The sequence below is a fragment of the Oncorhynchus gorbuscha genome, linkage group LG12, assembly GCF_021184085.1.
Source record: "Oncorhynchus gorbuscha isolate QuinsamMale2020 ecotype Even-year linkage group LG12, OgorEven_v1.0, whole genome shotgun sequence".
Classification (NCBI taxonomy): domain Eukaryota; kingdom Metazoa; phylum Chordata; class Actinopteri; order Salmoniformes; family Salmonidae; genus Oncorhynchus; species Oncorhynchus gorbuscha.
This window is the reverse complement of record NC_060184.1, coordinates 39,394,728-39,421,781: the sequence shown is the minus strand read 5'-3', so window position 1 is coordinate 39,421,781 and position 27,054 is coordinate 39,394,728. Positions and strand designations below refer to the sequence as shown.

General features: G+C 43.7%; 1 protein-coding gene across 4 annotated transcripts in view; it reads left to right on the top strand.

Moving 5' to 3' along the window:
* Positions 1-748: 748 nt before the first annotated feature.
* LOC123990995 (1-phosphatidylinositol 4,5-bisphosphate phosphodiesterase beta-4-like) overlaps positions 749-27,054 on the top strand; it is a 176,327-nt gene continuing 150,021 nt past the window's right edge. Inside the window, exons 1-2 of one of the 4 annotated variants that reach the window (XM_046292085.1) lie at positions 749-926; positions 6,450-6,496. The gene's annotated coding sequence lies outside the window, so the exon portion shown is untranslated. Of the gene's footprint in view, positions 933-6,449; positions 6,497-27,054 lie in introns of all 4 variants that reach the window. The other 3 variants (XM_046292080.1, XM_046292081.1, XM_046292082.1) reach the window with 3 other exon arrangements.

The window sequence follows — 27,054 nt, the reverse complement described above, 5'->3', positions numbered from 1 at the left end:
TGCTTTGTCATTATGGAGTTTTGTGTGTAGGTTGTTGGGGGGGGGGGGGGGGACACTTGAATCCATTTTATAATAAGGCTGTAAGGTCACGAAATGTGGGAAAAGTTCTGAATACTTTCCGAATGCACTGTACCACAGCTAAGGGCTGTATCCAGGCACTTTACTTAGCAGAGCTTTACTTTTGTCCAATTTTTGCTAACGGATTATTTTTGTGGCTGAGCACCACACAGCCTTAGGGAACATTTATGAAGAGATGCACCTGCTATTCTCCTGTCTTCCATATTTATATAATTTGACTGACAAAGACACAATGTGTGTCCATTTCTCCCACTGCTATCTGTGGTCTCAGGGAGAAGACCATTTAGAGCGGGCTCTACGTACTCAAACATGAACATTTACTGCTCTCTCAAATAAACCTTTGCATTTGTATTTGTGGATGTTTTACAGCCTACTGTTAGTGGGTTGAGCACTCATAACATAATATTCCCTTACTCCATAGCCTAGGCAGCTATGCTATATTGTAAGAAACGCGCTCATGTGTGTTGATCGGCAGACCTAGACAATTGCTGTTTGCATTGTAGGGAAGGGAAGTCGATACCTCACTGTCCATGACAACTTGCCATTCATCTGCGGCTCACACGCACGCACGCCAACACGCACGCGCGCACCCAGAGTGGAGTTCCTCGAACCGCATCGGGCTAATCTCCACTGGAGGGCGAGTGGTACACCAGGACCGGGTTTGTTGGAAGGGAGGGATAAAGAGAGACAAGGGAAGAGAGAGAGAGAGAGAGAGAGAGTGTGTGAGAGGGACAGAGAGAGGGCGGGAGATACAGCAGCTGGAAGCAAGAGAGAAAATCCCAGCCCAGCCTCTGCAAGCATCATTTTTCACATCGGATTTAATCCGTTCTCGTCGACCACCAATTCACGTAAGGGTATATACATGTTTCTGTCTTTTTGCCTCAAATTGCCTGCAAGTGGGACATTGGAGATGTGTTGCTGAGCACCACAGCTGTACGATTCATATGTATATGGGTGTCATGTATATGGGTTCGGAGAGAGAAAACATCTTGTTCATATTGGTGGTTGAAAAAGCCGTGAGACTCTTCAACTCCCATCTCTAGCAGAGCGGCCAGTCTGCAAGCGAATTTCCGCACCACCCGATAGGAAAGCCGCTGCTACGTTGCAGAAACGGGGGCAAATCATGTGTGTTATTTTCGAAAGGGACGGGTCTCGTTCGTGGTTTGATGCAAAAAAATAATAATAATTATAGCTCGTGTACATGCGCGCACAACACGTGCATGGCTGTCATATTCATCCGTCGCGTTCGTTCAAAAAAAACAAAAAATAAATGGAACGGCGTCCCAGATGGTGTGCAGCGTTAGCTGTCTAGCCGTGCAGCTGTTTATCACCGTCAGAAACTTGACAAATCGACGTTTCCTCCGCCAAGCTAGCGGCTGGCTAGCTGCTAGCGTTAGCTGACGGGACAGACAGCACCAGGGATATCAAGCTTGCTTGCCCATAAAAGTATACTGGCGCGCTGCTTGCTCTGCGTGAGACGGATGCACTTGCTATAGCTACTGTTGGATGCTACGTAGCTAAGCCCTCTTCAACACTATTTGGGTTTAAAAATATATATGGCAGCTACTAGCTAGCTATGAACAAACATACGATTGATTGAACAATAGCTTGCTCTATTTTTTTAATATATTTTTTTACATGTTGTGGAAATGGCTAGATTACAACTCATGCCGACGATGTCTGCTGATGTTAGACCGCTAACCGTTAGCCTGCTAACGTACGCGATTGTGCTGATGTTTTAGGGCTGTATGAGCGGTGTAAAATCATTTGCCATGCACGTTCCGCGTCGTCCATTCACACGCCAGGTGGGAAGAAAATCTAGAAACAACGGCCAGCCAATATACTTCTCTTGAGCTATCGTGGCTGATTTCTGTAAGAATGAGCAGACAGCGAAATGCATTAGATAGTCCATTGTTCCATTGCGTTTTCCCATATGTTGCACATTTGCTGTATATGTTGCACATTTGCTGTTATGAAATGATTGAGAAAGACAACTATTTACATTAGCATTTGACCAATGAACAGTTACTATGTATGTTGACGCTAGGGAATTACGGACACACACCTGTACGCGGAACCGCCACCTGTTCGCGTGCACGCGCGGGGCCAATGTCCTGTATGTACGTGCGGTCAGTGACAGGGAACAAGAAGTGTTTGGAGACACTTTTTATTTTTTACGATCTCTGGGTTTGAAGTGGCATTTAGCTGATGGGGGGGGGGGTGGAGACACTTTGGCCAGGACTCGGTCGAAATGCAATGAAAAGTGCCCGTTTTCTTAGCTTCTACCAAAGATATTAACCCAAGAATGGTCGAATTGACCTTGTGTAGGAAATAGGTTGCTGTTGGTCACTAGAATTAGAATGGATTGAATAAGTAATAAACTGCCAGATGAAGAAAGAGAACAGTATTACCATATGTTTGTGTGTCGCATGCTTTTCATTAGACCGGTAGGAAATGAGGGGTTTATAATGGCTAAAAACACTAGTTTACCACAATAACAACTGTACTGTAAAACAAAGGTAACAATAATAGCTACTTAATGCAATGTCTTTAGGTCTCTTAACTGATCTCTATTGAAGAGTTTATGTCTGTCTGTGTGACTGCGTGTGTTGAGTTCAGTAGCTCCTGCCACAGTATGTCTGCTGTGTGTGTGAACCCTACGCAGGTCAGTATTGACAGTGCCATAAGCACTTTTATGGTGATTAGAGAGACAAACATTGCCCTACCTTTCCTCCCTCACACAAAATCAATTACCTTACCTGCATGGCATAGAAGCCACAATGTAGCCTAACACTGATTCTGATGAGGAGAGATGGGTTAAGAAGCTTAGTGTGTGGGTGTTTTATTTCGGACCAAAAGGTATGGTAATTGTTTGAGGGGGAAGCTTAGGCTAAATACAGATTGAGGATGTTTGTTCATTGGCCAATACTCAGATGGTGCTTGTGTAAAACATGGCTGCTGCATATTTGACAGGTTGTGGGCCCTGTTCCCTAAAAGGTGATATAAGGCGTTTATTACACAATGCAGTGATTCTGTAATGGATGTTGACTGTGCTGTGTTAATGGAATGGCTGATGCTGCATTGTGAATCAGGTTGCTGTGTGTGTGTGTTTGTCGACCAAAACAAGTCCCAGGGAATGGACACCGGTTTAGGCGGCTAAAATAGAAGGATACGACTCCTCCTGTGTGGCTCTTCGTGGTAGAGGACACACACACACACACACATACTGTGTTTAGAGGACAGATGATGGAGAGGTATGTCTATGGAGGACCTAATTCTCCTGTCCTATGTCCATTTTCCGGGACGCAGACTGTTGAACATTTTTTGCTGTATCACAAGCTTAAAGACTACATCCGGGTCAGCAAACTGGGTGAACATTTGCAGTCATTTCATTGCCATTTATTAATCCAGCAGCAGCTCCAGTGCTTTGTATGCATTTGTGGAAATGGTTGTTAATGCTATGTCTTTTATTAGTTTTAAATGTAATTATAAATAGCTAAGCTAGTCAGCTTCGAGTATCCCCAGTACAGTTATTTTTGTATGAGCTAGGCCTACTATGGGTGACAAAAATGCAGCCATGACCAAGTTAAAATAGTCAAAAGATGAATTGCATACTTCTTCCCTTCAGCATTGACTGTCAGTAAATCAAAGCACAGTTGAAGTCAGAAGTTTACATACACTTAGGTTGAAGTTGTTAAAACTATTTTTTTCAACCTCTCCACAAATTTCTTGTTAACGAACTATAGTTTTGGCAGGTCGGTTAGGACTACTTTGACACAAGTAATTTCCAAGAATTGTTTACAGACAGATTATTTCACTTATAATTCACTGTATCACGATTCCAGTGAGTCAGAAGTTTACATGCAGTAAATTGACTGTGCCTTTAAACAGCTAGGGAAAATTCCAGAAAATGATTTCATGACTTTAGAAGCTTCTGATAATTGACATCATTAGAGACAATTGGAGGTGTACCCGTGGATGTATTTCAAGGCCTACCTTCAAACTCAGTGCTTCTTTGCTTGACATCATGGGAAATTGAAAATAATCAGTCAAGACCTCAGAATCTTTTTCTGTAGACCTCCACAAGTCTGGTTCATCCTTGGGAGCAATTTCCAAACACCAGAAGGTCTCACGTTCATCTGTACAAACAATAGTATGCAAGTATTAACACCATGGGACCACGCAGACGTCATACCACTCAGGAAGGAGATGTGTTCAGTACTCGAAAAGTGCAAATCAATCCCAGAACAACTGCAAAGGACCTTGTGAAGATACAGGTACAAAAGCATCTATATCCACAGTAAAACGAGTCCTATATTGACATAACCTGAAAGGCCACTCAGCAAGGAAAAAGTCACTGCCATTAAAAAAGCCAGACTACGGTTTGCAACTGCACATGGGGAAAAAGATTGTACTTTTTGGAGAAATGTCCTCTGGTCTGATGAAACAAAAGTAGAACTGTTTGGCCATAATGACCATCGTTATATTTGGAGGATAAAGGGGGAGGCTTGCAAGCCAAAGAACACCATCCCAACCGTGAAGCACGGGGTGGCAGAATCATGTTGTGGGGGTGCTTTGCTGCAGGAGAGACTGGTGCATTTCCCAAAATAGATGGCATCATGAGGGTGGAAAATTATGTGGATATATATTGAAGCAACATCTCAAGACATCAGTCAGGAAGTTAACGCTTGGTCTCAAATGGGTCTTCCAAATGAACAATGACCCCAAGCATACTTCCAAAGTTGTGGCAAAATGGCTTAAGGACAACAAAGTCAAGGTATTGGAGTGGCCATCAGAAAGCCCTGACCTCAATCCTATAGAACATTTGTGGGCAGAACTGGAAGTGTGTGCGAGCAAGGAGGCCTAAAAACCTGACTCCGTTACATCAGCTCTGTTAGGAGGAATGGGCCAAAATTCACCTAATTTATTGTGGGAAGCTTGTGGAAGGCTACCTGAAAGTTTGACCCAAGTTAACCAATTTAAAGGCAATGCTACAAAATACTAATTGAGTGTATGCAAACTTCTGACCCACTGGGAATGTGATGAAAGAAATAGAAGCTGAAATAAATAATTCTCTCTACTATTATTATTACATTTCACAGTCTTAAAATAAAGTGGTGATCCTAACTGAGACAGGGAATTTGTATTAGGATTAAATGTCAGGACAGGTGAAAAATGTATTTGGCTAAGGTGTATGTAAACTTCCGACTTCAACAGCATTTTATGTGTGATGATGTTGGCTGGTATTCAGGCATGCTGCTGTCCCCAAGCTCTATTGGTCTGCCCGTGGAGATTTATATGAGGAAACACACACACACTCACACAGGCCAAGGTTTGTTGTGTTTGGAGATGCTGGTAGTGGTATCACGGTCTTGCCCGCTTCATACTGTAAGTGGTACTTGTGTTTGTTTGGGTCTTCCTTCAGGGGGTTGTTTGTTTTGATACTGGTGAGGTAAACAACATTCTATTGCTGAAGATGTAGGTAAACCAAGTGGGACTCGAACCAGCAACCTTGTATCTGTCAGTCCAACACCTGGTCATCTGGTGGAGTTGCAATGGGACAGATGACAGATCCTGACTTCAGTTGACCTGTGGTTGTCCACTTGAACACCAGGGTCAGGGAAACAGTGGGGTGAAATATATTTGTAGACCCGAAAAATACTGTGCAGATTTTAGAATGACCAATATTGGAGACGGAAGGAATCAGCTGCTACCTAGGACACATAGTCTCTCTCTCTCTCTTGTTCTCTTTTGACACACGGTTTCCTAACCACATCACCCAGCATTCTCTCACCTCCATCTGAGGGGTGGCATGCTGAAACCCTCGCGTGCCTTTTCTCAGCTCTGTCTGTTCTAGGTCAGCCATCTGATTCCATATTGCCATTTCCATCCTTTGTGTTGACTGAGGTATCATGTTATCCCCCCGTCCGGTCCTCTTGTCCTCTTCTCAGCCATGTTGCAGTTATCCATCTATAAAAAAAATGGACATACTGTGTAAGGTCTGGGAAAGACAGGGTAGCCCAGCACACACACACACACACACACACACACACACACACACACACACACACACACACACACACACACACACACTGAACATCAGTCGACGTAATAAAGAACAGCTCCATTGTTTGTTTGAACACATTACGAGTCACATCGTTCAGCTTTATTGTTCTAGTGAGACATTTGCCATGCCAGTCCTCTCTTCCCAAGCCTTTATGGTGGTGTGTGTGTGCGCGCCTGTGTCTGTCTCCAGTCCATCTGTGAGGTCATGTCCATAGTTTTAAGGATTTACTGGTTTCAGGGAAGGATCCTAATCTCCAGAGATTAGGCCCTGACTTATTACAGTTTTCCCTTCTCTGATCTCACAGGCCAAGATATGAGTTTCACCCGGTGAAGTTTACTTCATGCTGAATTGGTAAGTTGACGACTTATTTTCAACCTAATGCCTGTTGGTGTTATCGGTGAAACCAACGGTGGTTGTTTGTACTCTTCGACATCGTGGTTGTCTTGCTAGATCTCAGCCTGCCCTTGCATACTAAACACACATAATGTTCGATGACGCCTTTTTGTGCAAGGGTTCTAGAAAATGTTTGTGAACCACAGCCTGCCCTTAATGACAGAGACACACGTCCTATGTAATCTATAGTCATACATGTAGGAACAGGTGATCTTGTCTTCTCGGTACTGTTGAATATGGCAGGAAACAGACCATGGGTAAACAATAGGGCCGTGAAGTCGGACAAAACGAGTATCAAAACGGATATGGGCAATTTTCTGGGTGCCATTATGATCCAAGTAGTTTTTGTTGTAATTATCCGCGATTGGAAGAAAGTAACTTTTTTGGGGTGCATCTTACTCATGTCATTCAGTCACAAGAGTTACTAAACCATAATGTACTGTCTTTTAGTCAAGTCATGTGCAAGGTTTTACATGGTCTAAATGACTCAACTGGCTAGTTTGCCTGGCTGTAAAGAGAAAGGCAGGCTCTGTGTTGACCCTGCTGCTCTGATTGGATAGAGTGAAGTTTCTATTTCTCTGTCCACTCTCTTCATAATTTCACCCGATCACTTTTCCTCGCATGTTTTCGGTCTGATCATTTAGATTGCTGCAGCGTTCTATTATGATAAATCACATGGCGAGGATGTTTGCTATCACGCTATCAATGTGCCTAATATCTAACAAGCGGGCCAAGGGTAGGGAAGAGGATGAAACGCTGATGCGCATTCTGACTGAGTGACAGCAATGTCGAGGACACACACACACACACACACACACACACACACACACACACACACACACACACACACACACACACACACACACACACACACACACACACACACACACACACACACACACACACACACACACACACCCCTCCGTGCACTGCTCTTAATCGGCAGCTTTTTTTTTTTGCAGTGAGAATGTGCAGCGAGGTCTTTTGATAGCATTTATTTAGGCACATTAAAACACTTCAATTATTTTTTTTATCACGAGTCTCATCTTATCCGACTATCAACTGTCAACTTACGGGTACGATTGCGAATTCAAGTCGGGCACACCCCTAGGAAACAAAATTATACAGTAGCCATTGTAGACCAGATGTTTGTGAACATATTGTCTCCAGCTTCCTACTTTTTAAAAGGGAAATGTTCCGTGTTTTATTTTTTTTTAATAGGAAATTGATATCAGGGTTTGTTCCTATTTTTAACTGTGAGTTGACATTCGTTCACTACCTTAGCTTGGTGCAGTCTTCTGCATTTACCAGAGTTTCAGGCCACATTTCAAGCAAAGACAAAACATGCAGTGCATTCGGGAAGTATTCTGACCCCTTGACTTTTTCCACATTTTGTTACTTTATTCTGAAATACCCCATAATGACAAAGCAAATTTTAACGTAAGTATTCAGACCCTTTACTCAGTACTTTGTGGAAGCACCTTTGGCAGTGATTACAGCCTCAAGTCTTCTTGGGTATGATGCTACAAGCTTGGCACACCTGTATTTGGGGGGTTTGTCCCATTCTTCTCTGCAGATCCTCTTAAGCTCTCAGGTTGGATGGGGAGCGTCGCTGCACAGCTTTTTTTCACGTCTCTTATTTACAATGACGGCCCACCCCGGCTAAACCCTCCCCTAACCCAGACAACACTGGGCCAATTGTGCGCCGCCCTATGGGGCTCCCGATCACGGCCGGTTGTGATACAGCCTGGGATCGAACCAGGCTCTGTAGTGACGCCTCTAGCACTGCAGTGCCTTAGACCGCTGCGCCACTCGGAAGCCCTTGGCGGCGCACAATTGGCACAGCGTCGTCCGGGTTAGGGAGGGGTTTGGCCTATTGAGATGGTATGATTCAATAAATACGTTTTAAATACGTTTAAAGTGGCAAAGTGAAACTTTTTTAGGCGAACCAGTCAATTTGACATAGAAATGTTCAATGTGCTCTATTTCTATGCTTTCCGATCTTAAATGGAGTTTTTGAGTCTTGCACACCAGCTTCAAACAGCTAAAACAACAATATTTTTGGTTATGGAAAATATATTTCACAGCAGTTTAGATTGTACATGATTCTCTACACTATACTACAAAACATTTTTTGGCAAACTATTAAGAGTTTTAGCAACCAGGAAATGGCAGAGCGATTTCTAAGTAATGCAACATTAATCAAACATGACTAAGCAAAACTGATGATGTGCAATACTTATACCAGTGGTTGGCATGCATTTAGGTTAGACAATTAGGCATTGTTGCTATAATTCTACAGTCGAAATAGGGCTCCAGAATGTGATATTTATTTTGCTCAACAGAGATGAATTTGCTTACATCTTTTTTTGCGTACGAATATCTATAGGCTAATTGCCTTGGGGCTAATTCACCATCTGAGGAAGTGATATATTAAAACCCATTAGCTAGATCGCTAAATCTAATTTCCTGATAGTTAGTCGTGTAACTTATTCATCTAACAGTAAATGTATGGTCCTAAAATGCTTTGCAGCATAGGATGTCGCCTCTATAAAGGCCTATGCAATCACCTGGAATGTCAGTTGTGCGTATCCCACGCTCCATAAACTATGTCTCTAAGATACTTTTGGTGTTAAAACGGTAAATATTGAGAGTTGGGGGAAATAAATGTCATACCTACAGAAAGCTGATACCCTCCTCTCTCCAAAAGTTTCCACTGCGCTCGCCAAACATCCACCTCTCCAGTGCTGGCTGACTAGTCTACCAGCTCACGTTTGTTGCCTATGCTTTGAGTTGAGGAAAGCAGGGCAACATGAGATATGCCACTTGAAGATTTTAAGCATGGGCCCGCCATAGACTATAAGTGCAGCTGATACTGTCCCTTCTATAGGCCTACCGTGGATTGCTGCATGTTGCATAGAATAGTATTAGCCAACTATTGTGATGCATAATTGCCATGATAATTTGGGAAGGTCTTGTCAATGAGCATTATGGGTAATGTAGTCAATTTAGGGAATATAAAGTGGACAGACGGATGTCACACTTTTTTTTGCCTAAAATTAAGAAGATGGGTGCAAAATTGTAGGAGGAGATCCTTCCGTAGCTGAGAGCTTTACATTATTATAATATAGATGGGTCATTTATCTGAGTTTGTTTGAATTCCGGCCTCAGCCTATGAGACATGGAGAGAGCTGGAAGTCACTGAGAATCTACTGCTGAATTGAATGATGTGATGTCGATGGTTGGGTTGAATGATGGACGTGTAAGGTCTAATTTCCTATAGAGTTTCCCACGTATCAATGATGTGAAATGCACTCAGAACATTCTCCATCATCACTCATTGATAAGCAGCCTGTGTGACTGCCTGAGCACACTTCATTGATCCTGAAAGGCTGTGTGTGTGTGTATGAAGTGTGCTACTGTGGGGTTACGACCGGAACACACCCTGTCACTCAGCGGCAGAGGAATCATACTGTGTGTGTGTGTGTGTCCAGAGGGAGAATGGGAAGAGAGAGAGAATAGAGAACACCCGATCCTTCACAAGCAAAAGGAGAGAGGGAGAAATTGAAAGACGTCTCTGTCCCTCCAACAGATGTCTGGTGTTAGCACATATTGACAAGTCAATATCGCTCCTTTAAATCAAATATTTGTCCAAATGATCTTGTCGCCTCAACAGCAGGTAACATCCCTTTAGCTGTGAAATTACCTCAGGTTGGAGGACAGACGCGCACACACACACACACACACCTCGCCGCTCACGGGTGGTTCTCCACCCGTGCTTCAATCCACTGTGGGTTTCTGTACATGTGAACGCAATTTGCACTTCCAATTAAACTGACGACCTTCGTTCCAGAATGCAGAACGTGTCTCCTCCTCTCCTGTGTGTCCTCTCCAGGATAGCTATTATTACCCTCAATGTTACGACACTGACACGCTAAGAATAATGTTACGAAACAATGTAACACATCACAGTTTACTGTAGTACAGCTAGCTTACTGTAACAGAACATAACATTACACACAGACGCGCACACACAAACACACACACTAATACACAAACACACAGCTCCTTATGATTCCAAGGTAATGCCCAATGACTGTGTATGTGACAGAGAGGCTTGATTCGGTCTTATGTAGAAAAATGTGATACTGTGTTTTTTACATTGGCTAAAAGTAGAGACTCCGAGCTAGAAAATGGTATATCCTACACTACAGTTGAGGAACAATGGGAAAGTAATTCTGCTTTGAAAGTTGATAAATTTGTAACTCTACTTTTGAGAAAATGGCCCTTGAATGTTTTGATACACCTACTGGAGAGCTCTTCTTTGTCTACACCCATTCAGCATAGTTCACACCCTCTTAAGCCTGAGCCCCACCCATCTCTTTAAGGATTCACATGCATGACATCAGCAGCCTGGTGGTCCAAAATAGCTTAACCGGTGTATTTTAACACCAATAAACCCATCTGTTTAAAAAATAAATTTACTATATGTCAGTCTAGCAAACCAGGCAACTAAAAGCAACTTTCTAAACAATGTTTTTGTTAGTTTCTAGCTTGTTAGCTAGCTAGCTGACCTTAATTTAGTTGGCTAGTCAGTTCAAAAAATGCCCATGTCATATCGCTGACACTGTCTTAACTTTAGCTAATTTGTATTCATTATTACAACGAAAATAAACTCACAACAAGATAATTATTTACAACTGAATGGCAAGCTAATTACAGAAAATAGCTTACGGTTGTGAGTGTGACGAAATAGAAGCAGGGGATTCTACCTGAGAATTTTTGAACTTGGACACTGTCTCGTTGGCCTAATGTTATATCCTAATTTGACTTTGGTGCTGGTCATGTTGTTCTTTACATTACCGTCTCTGGTAAACACACACTATATCCAATCCTTCTGTGTGTTCTCTTTTTGACCCCCTCCGCATATTTGCAATCAAACGGCAGAATTTTCATCTCCTTAGCTATCATACTCTGCTTCCACCGGGCATTCCACTGATTTCAAGAACTCGGCCCTACAGAAAGTCGAGAGCAACATTTTTGCAGTTCTTCGGGACATCTTTCAAAAAAGATGCATTCGAAAGAATTAACTACACATACTGAGCAACCCTTTGTTATAGACAGAAGCGTGCTACATGGCAGACCAATCCAAACTCATCTCTCTTCATTTCCAGCCCATCCATTATCTCAGCCAGTCATAGTGGGAATTAGGCTCGTATGTTAACAATTGTATTCATATATACAGATGGCATACAAGTTTGTTAAGGCACATAAAGTTGAACATGTTCCAGAAGGCATTTCTGCCAAAGAATGCATTTTGACAAAAACATAGATGTTTACATTCAAATACCTCCCCTGTGAATTAGTGACTTGTGTCATATATGAATAGACAAAGCCATCGATCACGCGACACCATTCATACCTACGTGAAGACTCAATAGCGTATTGAAGCCAAATTAGGTAGGTTAAGATGGCGACATAACATGTGCAGTTTGAGCTACTCCAGGAAGTGACGTTGCAGGTTAGCTCACTGCTGCCCCCTCTTATTGAGTAACTCAAGTTGAAGGCTGCATTTAGTAACTCAATTATCCTCAACTTCTGCTGTGTGCTATTTAAAAAAATAATAGGATCAAGTTGTACTTGTCACATGCTCCTTTTCCTGTAGTCCACTTTCAGCTGCTTTGTCTTGCTCACATTGAGGTAGAGATTTTTGTCCTGGCACCACACGGCCAGGTCTCTGACCTCCTCCCTATAGGCTGTCTCATTGTTGTCGGTGAGCATGCCTACCACTGTTGTGTTGTTAGCAAACTTAATGATGGTGTTGGAGACAGAGTACAGGAGGGGACTAATCACACACCCCTGAGGGGCCCCAGTGTTGAGGATCAGCATGGCAGATGTGTTGTTGCCTACCCTTACCACCTGGGGGTGGCCCATCAGGAAGACCATGATCCAGTTGCAGAGGGAGGTGTTTAGTCCAAGGGTCCTTAGCTTAGTGATGAGCTTCGTGGGCACGATGGTGTTGAACGCTGAGCTGTAGTCAATTAACAGCATTCCCACTTGCCGAGGGGGGAAACGGCAGTGTGGAGTGCGATTGAGTTTGCGTCATCTGTGGATCTGTTGGGGCGGTATTCAAATTGGAGTGGGTCTAGGGTTTCCGTGATGATGGTGTTGATGTGAGCCATGACCAGCCTTTCAAAACACTGCATGGCTACCGAGGTGAGTGCTACGGGTCGGTAATCATTTAGGCAGGTTACCTTTGTTTTTTTTGGGCACAGGGACTATGGTGGTCTGCTTGAAACATGTAGGTGTTACAGACTCGGGCAGGGAGAGGTTGAAAATGTCAGTGAAGACACTTGCTAGTTGGTCCGCGCATGCTTTGAGTACACATCCTGGTAATCCGTCTGGCCCCGTGGCTTTGTGAATGTTGACCTGTTTAAAGGTCTTGCTCACACCAGCTACAGAGAGCGTGAATACACATTCGTCCAGAACAGCTGGTGCCTAGATACTCAACTAGAGTATCTGATGCCACAGATCCTCAACTAGTCTAAAGAAAGACAGTTTTATTGCTTCTTTAATCAGAACAACAGTTTTCAGCTGTGCTAACATAATTGCAAAAGGGTTTTCTAATGATAAATTAGCCTTTTAAAATGCTAAACTTGGATTAGCTAACACAACGTGCCATTGGAACACCGGAGTGATGGTTGCTGATAATGGGCCTCTGTACGCCTATGTAGATATTCCTCTTTGGATATGTAGGATGCTGGCATCCCACCTGGCCAAAAGCCAGAGAAAATGCAGAGCGCCAAATTCAAATAAATTAATATAAAAATCTAACTTTCATGAAACCACATGTAAGATACCAAATTAAAGCTACACTTGTTGTGAATCCTGCCGACATGTCAGATTTCAAAAAGGCTTTTCAGCGAAAGCAAACGGTGCTATTATCTCTGTAAACAAAAGAGAGAAAACATATTTCAACCCTGCAGGCGCGACACAAAACGCAGGAATAAAAAATATAAATCATGCCTTACCTTAGACGAGCTTCTTCTACTGGCACTCCAATATGTCCCATAAACATCACAAATGGTCCTTTTGTTAGATTAATTCCGTCGATATATATCCAAAATGTCCATTTATTTGACGCGTTTGATCCAGAAAAACACAGATTCCAACTTGCGCAACGTTACTACAAAATACCTCAAAAGTTACCTGTAAACTTTGCCAAAACATTTGAAACTACTTTTGTAATACAACTTTTGGTATTTTTTAAAGTAAATAATCGATAAAATTGAAGACGGGATGATCTGTGTTCAATACAGGAAGAAAACCAACTGACGCTACCTTTCTGGTCACGCGCCTCTAACAAACAATACACTTGAAGTGACCCTCGTTTTGAACAGGGCTACTTCTTCATTACACAAAGGAAAAACCTCAACCAATTTCTAAATCAAATCAAATTTATTTTTATAGCCCTTCGTACATCAGCTGATATCTCAAAGTTCTGTACAGAAACACAGCCTAAAACCCCAAACAGCAAGCAATGCAGGTGTAGAAGCACGGTGGCTAGGAAAAATTCCCTAGAAAGGACATAACCTAGGAAGAAACCTAGAGAGGAACCAGGCTATGTGGGGTGGCCTGTCCTCTTCTGGCTGTGCCGGGTGGAGATTATAACAGAACATGGCCAAGCTGTTCAAATGTTCATAAATGACCAGCATGGTCCAATAATATTAAGGCAGAACAGTTGAAACTGGAGCAGCAGCACGGCCAGGTGGAACTGGGGACAGCAAGGAGTCATCATGTCAGGTAGTCCTGAGGCATGGTCCTAGGGCTCAGGTCCTCTGGGAGAGAGAAAGAAAGAGAGAAAGAGAGAATTAGAGAGAGCACACTTAAATTCACACAGGACACCGAATAGGACAGGAGAAGTACTCCATATATAACAAACTGACCCTAGCCCCCAACACCTAAACTACTGTAACATAAATAAAGGAGGCTGAGACAGGAGGGGTCAGGAGACACTGTGGCCCCATCTGAGGACACCCCCCGGACAAGGCCAAACAGGAAGGATATAATCCCACCCACTTTGCCAAAGCACAGCCCCCACACCACTAGAGGGATATCTTCAACCACCAACTTACCATCCTGAGACAAGGCTGAGTATAGCCCACAAAGATCTCCGCCACGGCACAACCCAAGGGGGGGGGGGGGGGGGCGCCAACCCAGACAGGAAGACTGGTGACATCCAGTGGAAGCGGTAGGAACTGCAAGAAGGTCCCTTAGAAATCTGGATTCCCAATGAAAACCCATTAAAAAGAGAGTGACCTCAAAAAACAAACATCTGAATGGTTTTTCCTCGGGGTTTCGCCTGCTACATAAGTTCTGTTATACTCACAGACCTGATTGAAACAGTTTTAAACTTCAGTGTTTTCGATCCAAATCTACTAATAATATGCATATCTTCTGGTTACATTTACATTTTACATTTAAGTCATTTAGCAGACGCTCTTATCCAGAGCGACTTACAAATTGGTGCATTCACCTTATGACATCCAGTGGGACAGTCACTTAACAATAGTGCATCTAAAACTTAGGGGGGGTGGGGTGAGAGGGATTACTTAACCTATCCTAGGTATTCCTTAAAGAGGTGGGGTTTCAGGTGTCTCCGGAAGGTGGTGATTGACTCCGCTGTCCTGGCGTCGTGAGGGAGTTTGTTCCACCATTGGGGGGCCAGGGCAGCGAACAATTTTGACTGGGCTGAGCGGGAGCTGTACTTCCTCAGTGGTAGGGAGGCGAGCAGGCCAGAGGTGGATGAACGCAGTGCCCTTGTTTGGGTGTAGGGCCTGATCAGAGCCTGGAGGTACTGAGGTGCCGTTCCCCTCACAGCTCCGTAGGCAAGCACCATGGTCTTGTAGCGGATGCGAGCTTCAACTGGAAGCCAGTGGAGAGAACTGAGGAGCGGGGTGACGTGAGAGAACTTGGGAAGGTTGAACACCAGACGGGCTGCGGCGTTCTGGATGAGTTGAAGGGGTTTAATGGCACAGGCAGGGAGCCCAGCCAACAGCGAGTTGCAGTAATCCAGACGGGAGATGACAAGTGCCTGGATTAGGACCTGCGCCGCTTCCTGTGTGAGGCAGGGTCGTACTCTGCGGATGTTGTAGAGCATGAACCTACAGGAACGGGCCACCGCCTTGATGTTAGTTGAGAACGACAGGGTGTTGTCCAGGATCACGCCAAGGTTCTTGGCGCTCTGGGAGGAGGACACAATGGAGTTGTCAACCGTGATGGCGAGATCATGGAACGGGCAGTCCTTCCCCGGGAGGAAGAGCAGCTCCGTCTTGCCGAGGTTCAGCTTGAGGTGGTGATCCGTCATCCACACTGATATGTCTGCCAGACATGCAGAGATGCGATTCGCCACCTGGTCATCGGAAGGGGGAAAGGAGAAGATTAATTGTGTGTCGTCTGCATAGCAATGATAAGAGAGACCATGTGAGGTTATGACAGAGCCAAGTGACTTGGTGTATAGCGAGAATAGGAGAGGGCCAAGAACAGAGCCCTGGGGGACACCAGTGGTGAGAGCGCGTGGTGAGGAGACAGATTCTCGCCACGCCACCTGGTAGGAGCGACCTGTCAGGTAGGACGCAATCCAAGCGTGGGCCGCGCCGGAGATGCCCAACTCGGAGAGGGTGGAGAGGAGGATCTGATGGTTCACAGTATCGAAGGCAGCCGATAGATCTAGAAGGATGAGAGCAGAGGAGAGAGAGTTAGCTTTAGCAGTGCGGAGCGCCTCCGTGATACAGAGGAGAGCAGTCTCAGTTGAATGACTAGTCTTGAAACCTGACTGATTTGGATCAAGAAGGTCATTCAGAGAGAGATAGCGGGAGAGCTGGCCAAGGACGGCACGTTCAAGAGTTTTGGAGAGAAAAGAAAGAAGGGATACTGGTCTGTAATTGTTGACATCGGAGGGATCGAGTGTAGGTTTTTTCAGAAGGGGTGCAACTCTCGCTCTCTTGAAGACGGAAGGGACGTAGCCAGCGGTCAGGGATGAGTTGATGAGCGAGGTGAGGTAAGGGAGAAGGTCTCCGGAAATGGTCTGGAGAAGAGAGGAGGGGATAGGGTCAAGCGGGCAGGTTGTTGGGCGGCCGGCCGTCACAAGACGCGAGATTTCATCTGGAGAGAGAGGGGAGAAAGAGGTCAGAGCACAGGGTAGGGCAGTGTGAGCAGAACCAGCGGTGTCGTTTGACTTAGCAAACGAGGATCGGGTGTCGTCGACCTTCTTTTCAAAATGGTTGACGAAGTCATCTGCAGAGAGGGAGGAGGGGGGGCGGAGGATTCAGGAGGGAGGAGAAGGTGGCAAAGAGCTTCCTAGGGTTAGAGGCAGATGCTTGGAATTTAGCGTGGTAGAAAGTGGCTTTAGCAGCAGAGACAGAGGAGGAAAATGTAGAGAGGAGGGAGTGAAAGGATGCCAGGTCCGCAGGGAGGCGAGTTTTCCTCCATTTCCGCTCGGCTGCCCGGAGCCCTGTTCTGTGAGCTCGCAATGAGTCATCGAGCCACGGAGCGGGAGGGGAGGACCGAGCCGGCCTGGAGGATAGGGGACATAGAGAGTCAAGGGATGCAGAGAGGGAGGAGAGGAGGGTTGAGGAGGCAGAATCAGGAGATAGGTGGGAGAAGGTTTGAGCGGAGGGAAGAGATGATAGGATGGAAGAGGAGAGAGTAGCGGGGGAGAGAGCGAAGGTTGGGACGGCGCGATACCATCCGAGTAGGGGCAGTGTGGGAGGTGTTGGATGAGAGCGAGAGGGAAAAGGATACAAGGCAGTGGTCGGAGACTTGGAGGGGAGTTGCAATGAGGTTAGTGGAAGAACAGCATCTAGTAAAGATGAGGTCGAGCATATTGCCTGCCTTGTGAGTAGGGGGGGGAGGTGAGAGGGTGAGGTCAAAAGAGGAGAGGAGTGGAAAGAAGGAGGCAGAGAGGAAAGAGTCAAAGGTAGACGTGGGGAGGTTAAAGTCACCCAGAACTGTGAGAGGTGAGCCGTCCTCAGGAAAGGAGCTTATCAAGGCATCAAGCTCATTGATGAACCCTCCGAGGGAACCTGGAGGGCGATAAATGATAAGGATGTTAAGCTTGAAAGGGCTAGTAACTGTGACAGCATGGAATTCAAAGGAGGCGATAGACAGATGGGTAAGGGGAGAAAGAGAGAATGACCACTTGGGAGAGATGAGGATCCCGGTGCCACCACCCCGCTGACCAGACGCTCTCGGGGTGTGCGAGAACACGTGGGCGGACGAAGAGAGAGCAGTAGGAGTAGCAGTGTTGTCTGTGGTGATCCATGTTTCCGTCAGTGCCAAGAAGTCGAGGGACTGGAGGGAGGCATAGGCTGAGATGAACTCTGCCTTGTTGACCGCAGATTGGCAGTTCCAGAGGCTACCGGAGACCTGGAACTCCACGTGGGTCGTGCGCGCTGGGACCACCAGAGTAGGGTGGCCGCGGCCACGCGGTGAGGAGCGTTTGTATGGTCTGTGCAGAGAGGAGAGAACAGGGATAAACAGACACATAGTTGACAGGCTACAGAAGAGGCTACGCTAATGCAAAGGAGATTGGAATGACAAGTGGACTACACGTCTCGAATGTTCAGAAAGTTAAGCTACGTAGCAAGAATCTTATTGACTAAAATGATTAAAATGATACAGTACTGCTGAAGTAGGCCAGCTGGCAGTGGGTGCGTTGTTGACACTACACTAATCAAGTCGTTCCGTTGAGTGTAATAGTTTCTGCAGTGTTGCTATTCGGGGGCTAGCAGGCTAGCTAGCAGTGTTGTTTACGTTACGTTGCGTTAAAAGAACGACAATAGATGGCTAGCGAACCTAGAAAATCGCTCTAGACTACACAATTATCTTTGATACAAAGACGGCTATGTAGCTAGCTAAGTAGCTAGCTACGATCAAACAAATCAAACCGTTGTACTGTAATGAAATGAAATGAAAATGTGATACTACCTGTGAATGCGACCGGGTTGTTGAGTTCTATTCAGAAGACGTTGGCTAGCTAGCAGAGTCACCTACGTTAAGGACGACAAATAGCTGGCTAGCTAACCTCGGTAAATTAAGATAATCACTCTAAGACTACACACTCTAAACCTAAACAACACAATTATCTTGGATACGATGATACGAAGACAGCAAAGACAGCTATGTAGCTAGCTAACACTAAACTAATCAAGTCGTTCAGTTGAGTGTAATAGTTTCTCCAGTGCAGCTAATCAGTGGACGTTAGCTAGCTGGCTAGTGAAGACTACGTTAGGACGGCGAAATACGATAATTACGCAATTATCTTTGATACAAAGACGGCTATGTAGCTAGCTGAGAAGAAATTGCTAAGATAAGACAAATCAAACCGTTGTGATATAATGAAATATAATGAAAAAGTTATACTACCCGTTGGAGCGACGTGCAGATGCGACCACTCGCTCCAACCGGAACCGGAAACCCTCCTTATGAGTAGCAGGCAGTTGAATTTGGGCATGACATGAAAATACTGCCCCCTGTCACCAAGAAGATAATCTGAGTACAGCGCTCAGGCACCAAAACAAGCCATACAGATACCCTCCATGTTGTGGAGTCAACAGAAGTCAGAAATAGCATTATACATATTCACTTACCTTTAATGATCTTTATCGGAATGCACTCCCAGGAATCCCAGTTCCACAATAAACGTTTGTTTTGTTCGATAAAGTCCATCATTTATGTCCAAATACCTCCTTTTTTGTTCGAGCGTTTAGTTCACAAATCCAGCTAACTCTCACGGCCGCGCGCATGATTTAGCTCATGGCATTCTGCCAGACACCTGGTTCAAACAGCTCTTATTCGCTCCCCCTTCATAGTAGAAGCCCGAAACAAGGTTCTAAAGACTGTTGACATCTAGTGGAAGCCTTAGGAAGTGCAATCGGACCGAATTTACACTGTATCTTGGATTGGCAAACACTACAAACCTCAGATTTCCCACTTCCTGGTTTAATTTTTTCTCAGGCTTTTGCCTGCCATATGAGTTCTGCTATACTCACAGACATCATTCAAACAGTTTTAGAACCGTCAGAGTGTTTTCTATCCGAATATACAATACTACTAATAATATGCATATCTTAGCTTCTGGGCCTAAGTAGCAGGCAGTTTACTCTGGGCACCTTATTCATCCAAGCAACTCAATACTGCCCCCCAAGCCATAAGAAGTTTAACAGCTTGTTGAGTGTGGTCTTAGTGCCAGCATTGGTTTTTGGTGGTAAGTAGAAGGCTAAGAATAATATAGAAGAGAACTCTGTTAGATAGTGTGGTCTACAGCTATTCATGAGGTATTCTACCTCAGGCGAGCAATACCTCGAGACTTCTTTAATACTAGACATCGCGCACCAGCAGTTATTGACAAATAGACACACACCCCGCCCCTCTTCTTACCAGACGTAGCTGCTCTGTTCTGCCGATGCACGGAGAAGACAGCCATCTCTATATCATTTGTCGTCGTTCAGCGAAGTCTCGGTTAAACATAAGATATTACATTTTTTTAATGTTTCGTTGGTAGGATAGTCTTAATCGTAGACGGTCCAGTTTGTTTTCCAATGATTTGCACGTTGGCCAATAATACGGAGGGTAGCAGTGTTAAGAATTTGCAGAGTAGGCATACAAGGCACCCCGCCTTCCTCACCCTTTTTTTCTGTCTTTTCTTCACGAGGATGACTGTGATTTGGGCCTTGTCACGACAAAAATCTTTGTCCAGTTCGAGGTGAGTAATCGCTGTTCTGATGTCCAGAAGCTCTTTTCGGTCATAAGAGACAGTAGCAGCAACATTATAAATGCATAAAATAAAAAAAATCGCTGTTTGACAGGAGCCCGTAAAACGTCAGCCACCCCCTTCGGCGTCGTTTATTCAGACTTACATCTGGTGATTAGAAGCAATAATTGGTAGCATGATTGTCTTCAAAACATATTTTTTGATTTAGATTGACCACGAGGATTTAAAAATAAATTCATTCACTATAATGAGGGACCCGGTTTTCTGCTAACAATGCCTGTAGTACCGCTGTCTGCCTTGAACCTCCGTGGCTTCAATGGAAAGGGACAATTGTTCTCTCCTGGTAATGCCCCATAGTTAAGAGCCTAAACACTGAGACTGCTGCTAATATACCGTTGATGTCGGAAGTTTACAAACACTTCACTGTATCACAATTCCAGTGAGTCAGAAGTTTACGTACACTAAGTTGACTGTGCCTTTCAACAGCTTAGAAAATTCCAGAAAATTATGTCATGGCTTTAGAAGCTTCTGATAGGCTAACTAACATAATTTGAGTCAATTGGAGGTGTACCTGTGGATGTGTTTCAAGGCCTACCTTCAAACTCAGTGCCTCTTTGCTTGACATCATAGGAAACTCAAAAGAAATCAGCCAAGACCTCAGAAAAACATTTGTAGACCTACACAAGTTTGGTTCATCCTTGGGAGCAATTTCCAAACGCCTGAAGGTACCACGTTCATCTGTACAAACAATAATACACAAGTATAAACACCATGGGAACACGCAGCTGTCATACTGCTCAGGAAGGAGACTCGTTCTGTTTCCTAGAGATCAACGTACTTTGGTGCGAAGAAGTGCAAATCAATCCCAGAACAATAGCAAAGGACCTTGTGAAGATGCTGGAGGAAACAGGTACAAAAGTATCTGTATCCACTGTAAAACGAGTCCTATATCGACATAACCTGAAAGGCTGCAAAGCAAGGAAGAAGCCACGCTCCAAAACCGCCATGAAAATGCCAGACTACGGTTTGCAACTGCACATGGGGACAAAGATCGTACTTTTTGGAGAAATGTCCTCTGGTCTGATGAAACAAAAATAGAACTGTTTGGCCATAATGACCATTGTTTTGTTTGGAGGAAAAAGGGGGAGGCTTGCAAGCCAAAGAACACCATCCCAACCGGGAAGCATGGGGGTGGCAGCATCATGTTGTGGGGGGTGCTTTGCTGCAGGAGGGACTGGTGCATTTAAAAAAAATAGATGGCATCATGAGGATGGAAAATTGTGGATATGTGGATATATTGAAGCAACATCTCAAGACATCAGTCAGGAAGTTAAAACTAGGTAGCAAATGGGTCTTCCAAATGGACAATGACCCCAAGCATACTTCCAAAGTTGTGGCAAAATGGATTAAGGACAACAAAGTCAAGGTATTGGAGTGGCCATCACAAAGCCCTGACCTCAATCCTATAGAACATTTGTGGGCAGAACTGAAAAAGCGTGTGCGAGCAAGGATGCCTACAAACCTGACTCAGTTACACCAGCTCTGTCCCAACTTATTGTGGGAAGCTTGTGGAAGGCTACCTGACACATTTGACCCAAGTTAAACCATTTAAAGCCAACGCTACAAAATACTAATTGAGTGTCTAAACTCCTGACCCACTGTGAATGTGATGAAAGAAATAAAAGCTGAAATAAATCATTCTCTCTACAATTATTCTGACATTTCACATTTCTTAAAATAAAGTGGTGATCCTAACTGACCTAAGACAGGGAATATTTACTAGGATTAAATGTCAGGAAATGTGAAAAACTGAGTTTAAATGAAGTTGGCTAAGGTGTATGTTAACTTCCGACTTCAACTGTAGATATCTCAAAAAGTGTTGTAAGGTGGGCAGAGACAGAGGAAGAGAGGGGAAAAAGGGAAAAGAGTGAGGTACTCATCTTAAAGAAAAGAAGCATTGTGGAAGAGTAATGTCTGGGAAGAAGATGTATGTGAATAGGAATGGAGAGGAGTAGAGGAGAACAGGGTGTTTCCAGATTTTATTAATTAGCCCCCCCCCCCCCCCCCCCCCCCCCCCCCCCCCCAAAGTGATAAAAGCAGCTTTTGTGTGTTTGAATGGTGTGGGTTTATCCCAACAATAGAATATTGTGAGCATGTACTGGTCAATAAAAATATGAATTACAAATAAACAGCTGATTATGATTCAATGACTGAGCTGGCTAGAGACTTCTCAGCCAAAAACAGTTTGAAATACAAGATTGAGGTAAGTTTTTTTTTTTTTTGTGTGATTTTCTTTAATTTAGGCTTTAGCCAGAAATACGAGTATAGGATGAGTCGACAACATTATTTTGGTATGAGTTAGCAGAATATGAACTTTAAAAAGTCAGATTTTCACTGGACAGTTACTTTGAAACCAGTTTTCCCTCTAAAGTCTGAATGCTGCTCTAACACATGACTGGCTGCCTAGATCAGATGACTAGATAAACTGTAGGAATTCAGCCTCTTCCTTCTCCCTCTCACCAGGGCTTCTCACAGTCTAAGGAGAGGGAGATAGTGGGAGAGGGGGGGCTGCGGTTGGCTGCTTCAGAAGACACATGGACACTAGGGAAGGGCATTTTTAAATAATTGCCGTATTCAAATAAATCATGCATTTTTTTCCAGTATCCGGATAGTCGAAATGCATGTTCTTCAGCACTTTCATGCTGCATAGCCTGCGCGACTCGGGAGAGGCCATCCGCTCTGTTTGTTGCTGCTACAGGGCGTGGAGGGGGAGTGGCGGGGGCGGTGTCTGTGAAACAGGATGGGGAGAGAGAGAAAGTAGCTATAGGACAGAGTGGGGTAAGTTCAGCAATTCTTTACATTCAGCATTACTACATCAAGGGAAATATAATATTATTTCTAACAAAGATATCTATACATATTTCAGGATGTTGTGTATCCCTGGAATTAATCAGAATTTAAGTAAACAACTCCCCCCCCCCCCAAAAAAAAGTAGCCTCTTGGTATGCGGTAAGTTGTATTAGGGATAGGTGTTCCGCTAGCCAACAGCCAGTGAAATTGCAGGGTGCCAAATTCAAACAGAAATCTCATAATAAAGATTCCTAAAACATACAAGTGTTATACATTGGCTTAAAGATAAACTTCTTGTTAATCCAACCACAGTGTCAGATTTCAAAAAGATTTCACGGCGAAAGCATGAACCTCCATTCTGTTAGCGCGTTTTGTTCATTAATCCACTGTCTCAAACAACATCCGGTGATATTTCAGAGCGTGAAACTGAACAAAACACAAATTCTCATAATAAACATACATAAAAGATACAAGTGTTATGGTTGCAATTAGAGGTCGACCGATTTATGATTTTTCAACTCAGATACCGATTATTGGAGGACCAAAAAAGCCGATACCGATTAATCGGCCGATCTTACATTTACATTTACATTTAAGTCATTTAGCAGACGCTCTTATCCAGAGCGACTTACAAATTGGTGCATTCACCTTATGGCATCCAGTGGAACAGTCACTTTACAATAGTGCATCTAAAGTTAGTGCATCTAAGGTGGTGATTGACTCCGCTGTCCTGTCCTATTTATAAAAATAAACAAAAATGTCTTTGTAATAATGACAATTACAACAATACTGAATGAACACTTATTTTAACTTAATATAATACATCAATAAAATCAATTTAGCCTCAAGTAGATAATGAAACATGTTCAATTTGGTTTAAATAATGCAAAAACAAAGTTTTGGAGAAGAATGTAAAAGTTCAATATGTGCTATGTAAGAAAGCTAACGTTTCAGTTCCTTGCTCAGAACATGAGAACCTATGAAACTGGTGGTTCCTTTTAACATGAGTCTTCAATATTCCCAGGTAAGAAGTTTTAGGTTGTAGTTATTATAGGACTATTTCCCTCTATACCATTTTGTATTTCATTAACCTTTGACTATTGGATGTTCATATAGGCACTTTAGTATTGCCAGTGTAACAGTATAGCTTCCGTCCCTCTCCTCGCTACTCCCTGGGCTCGAACTAGCAACACAACGACAACAGCCACCACATCAATGCAGCGTTACCCATGCAGAGCAAGGGAAACAACCACCCCAAGGCTCAGTGAGTGAAGTTTGAAACGCTATTAGCGCGCGCTAACGAGCCAGCCGTTTCACTTCGGTCACACCAGCCTCATCTCGGGAGTTGATAGGTTTGAAGTCATAAACGGAGCACGAAAGTGCCTTTTGAATGAATGTTTATGCGCCTGCTTCTGCCTACCACCGCTCAGTCAGATACTTAGATGCTTGTATTCTCAGTCAGATTATATGCAACACAGGACACGCTAGATAATATCTAGTAATATCATCAACCATGTGTGATTATGATTGATTGTTTTTTATAAGATCAGTTTAATGCTAGCTAGCAACTTACCTTGGCTTACTGCATTTGCGTAACTGGCAGTCTCCTTGTGGAGTGCAACGAGAGAGAGGCAGGTCGTTATTGCGTTGGACTAGTTAACTGAAAGGTTGCACGATTGGATCCCCCGAGCTGACAAGGTGAAAATCTGTCTTTCTGCCCCTGAACGAGGCAGTTAACCCACCGTTCCTAGGCCGTCATTGAAAATAAGAATGTGTTCATAACTGACTTGTCTAATTAAATAAAAGGTATAAAAAATTTTTTTTAATCGGTGCCCAAAATACCGATTTCCGATTGTTATGAAAACTTGAAATCGGCCCTAATTAATCGGCCATTCCGATTAATCGGTCGACCTCTAGTTGCAATCACAAGACCCCATATTACACAATGTTTGTTTTGTTCGATAAAGTCCCTCTATGTCCAAAAACCTCAGTTTTGTTCAGTAATCCATTGGCACAAAGCGTTGTCACAGCAGGCAGATGAAAAAGTACCATAAAAGTTCGTAGAAACATGTCAAACAATGTTTATAATCAATCCTTAGGTTGTTTTTGTCATAAGTAATCAATACTATTTCAACCGGACAATATCTCCGTCAATAGAAAAGGAAAAACAAGAAGGGTGCGCTCCCGGTCACGCGCAGAAAACATCTCTGGAAATTTCCACTGTCCACTTATTGAAAGTGGTGTTTCTCCCTCATTTTTCAGAGTAAAAGCCTGAAACAATGTCTAAAGACTGGCCACATGTAGTGGAAGCCATAGGGATTGTGAACTGAGTCATAAGTCTTTGTATGGTGGATAGGCTTTCAATGGAAAAACAGCCGTTTCAAAATAAATAATAGCATTTCCTGGATGGATTTTCCTCAGGTTTTCGCATGCCATATCAGTTCTGTTATACTCACAGACATTATTGTAACAGTTTTGGAAACTTTAGAGTGTTTTATATCCAATACTACCATGCATATGCATATCCTAGCTTCTGGGCCTGAGGAGTAACAGGCAGTTTACATAGGGCAGCTTATTCATCCAAACTACTCAATACTGCCCCCGTTCCCAGAAAGGTTTAGCAAAGTGACAGAGTAAGTTGAGCCACCTTGGGGTAAGTGGGTGGTGGTGTCCTGTGACAGTGGGTGATGGTAGGTCAAAGTTAAATTCATGGAATGGGGTTGTGGTGTGTTGTGTCTTCAAAGTATGCCTACATTCAGAAATAGGTCTCTCTGTTCAATATCACTTACCCTTCTATTTCTTGACCAGTTTTCTTGACCAGTTTAAGACTTTGTGTGCATCTGCTACTCTATCATAGCCTCTCTTTCACACAATTACATGTTTGTCTTCTTTTTGTAGTCAAATGTTCCTTTTCAGTGTCATTCAGTTTATTTGTTCATGCTTTGCTGCTGCTCCAATGGACTGCCCTGCTCTCACTTCATTGGCTACATTTTTAAGAACCTCAAAGGGGGCCTAGAATGCTGGTTGTGTTATGTTTGTATACAGGGGTCATGATGTCTGCGCTGTAACAATAAAATGCATTGACATATTGCAAAAATACTATACATATTATGCATAAAACAGACTAAATGTAATCATAATTTGTATTGGGTATAGCGGCCATTGTCTCAAGTTACCCCAAAGCGAACATTTGGGCTATATTAACCCGCACAGCTACTTTCAAGTGCAAGGATGCACATTCATGCTAGGTTTAGGGACCTCATATTGTAGCTTACAGAGATCCCAACTGATGTACAATGCTACCTTAAAACAATCTACATTGGTTGAGGTACAAGCATCATGAAACCACTTAACACATTAAATTCATTTGACTTTTGTGAAAATCTGTTTCTTGGAACTAACTCGCTTACCACTTCCTCCATGTGGTTTCTTCCTTCACAGACTCTAAAAAATGATGACCTCGTCCTAAATATTTGGTCAAATAATTGATTCTGTGTATGGTTTTCTAGAATCGAGGGGAGGCTCAACTAACCCTTTGGCTCAATTTACCCCACTCTCCCCTACAGACTCTCGCTAGTTAGACGGACATGCCATCGGTTATCTATCATATCTTCGGGTAGTGCCTGTATTTACTGCATCAAAACCGATGTAAATATAAGATATACTTTATATAGTCCACGCGAGATGGACATTTTGTCTTCTGCTTTTATGTGGTTTTTCCACCACAAAAAGTCCAGAAAATGGCCAAAAAGAATAGAACCAGCTCACTTGCTTTTACACTATGATTTGGCTATTAGATGTTCAGTGTTTCTTTTGAAAAACAAGAGTTCAGTTCATGTAACAGGGTTGACCTTTTAAAATGGGGGACAGATGATAATGAATCTCTCATCAC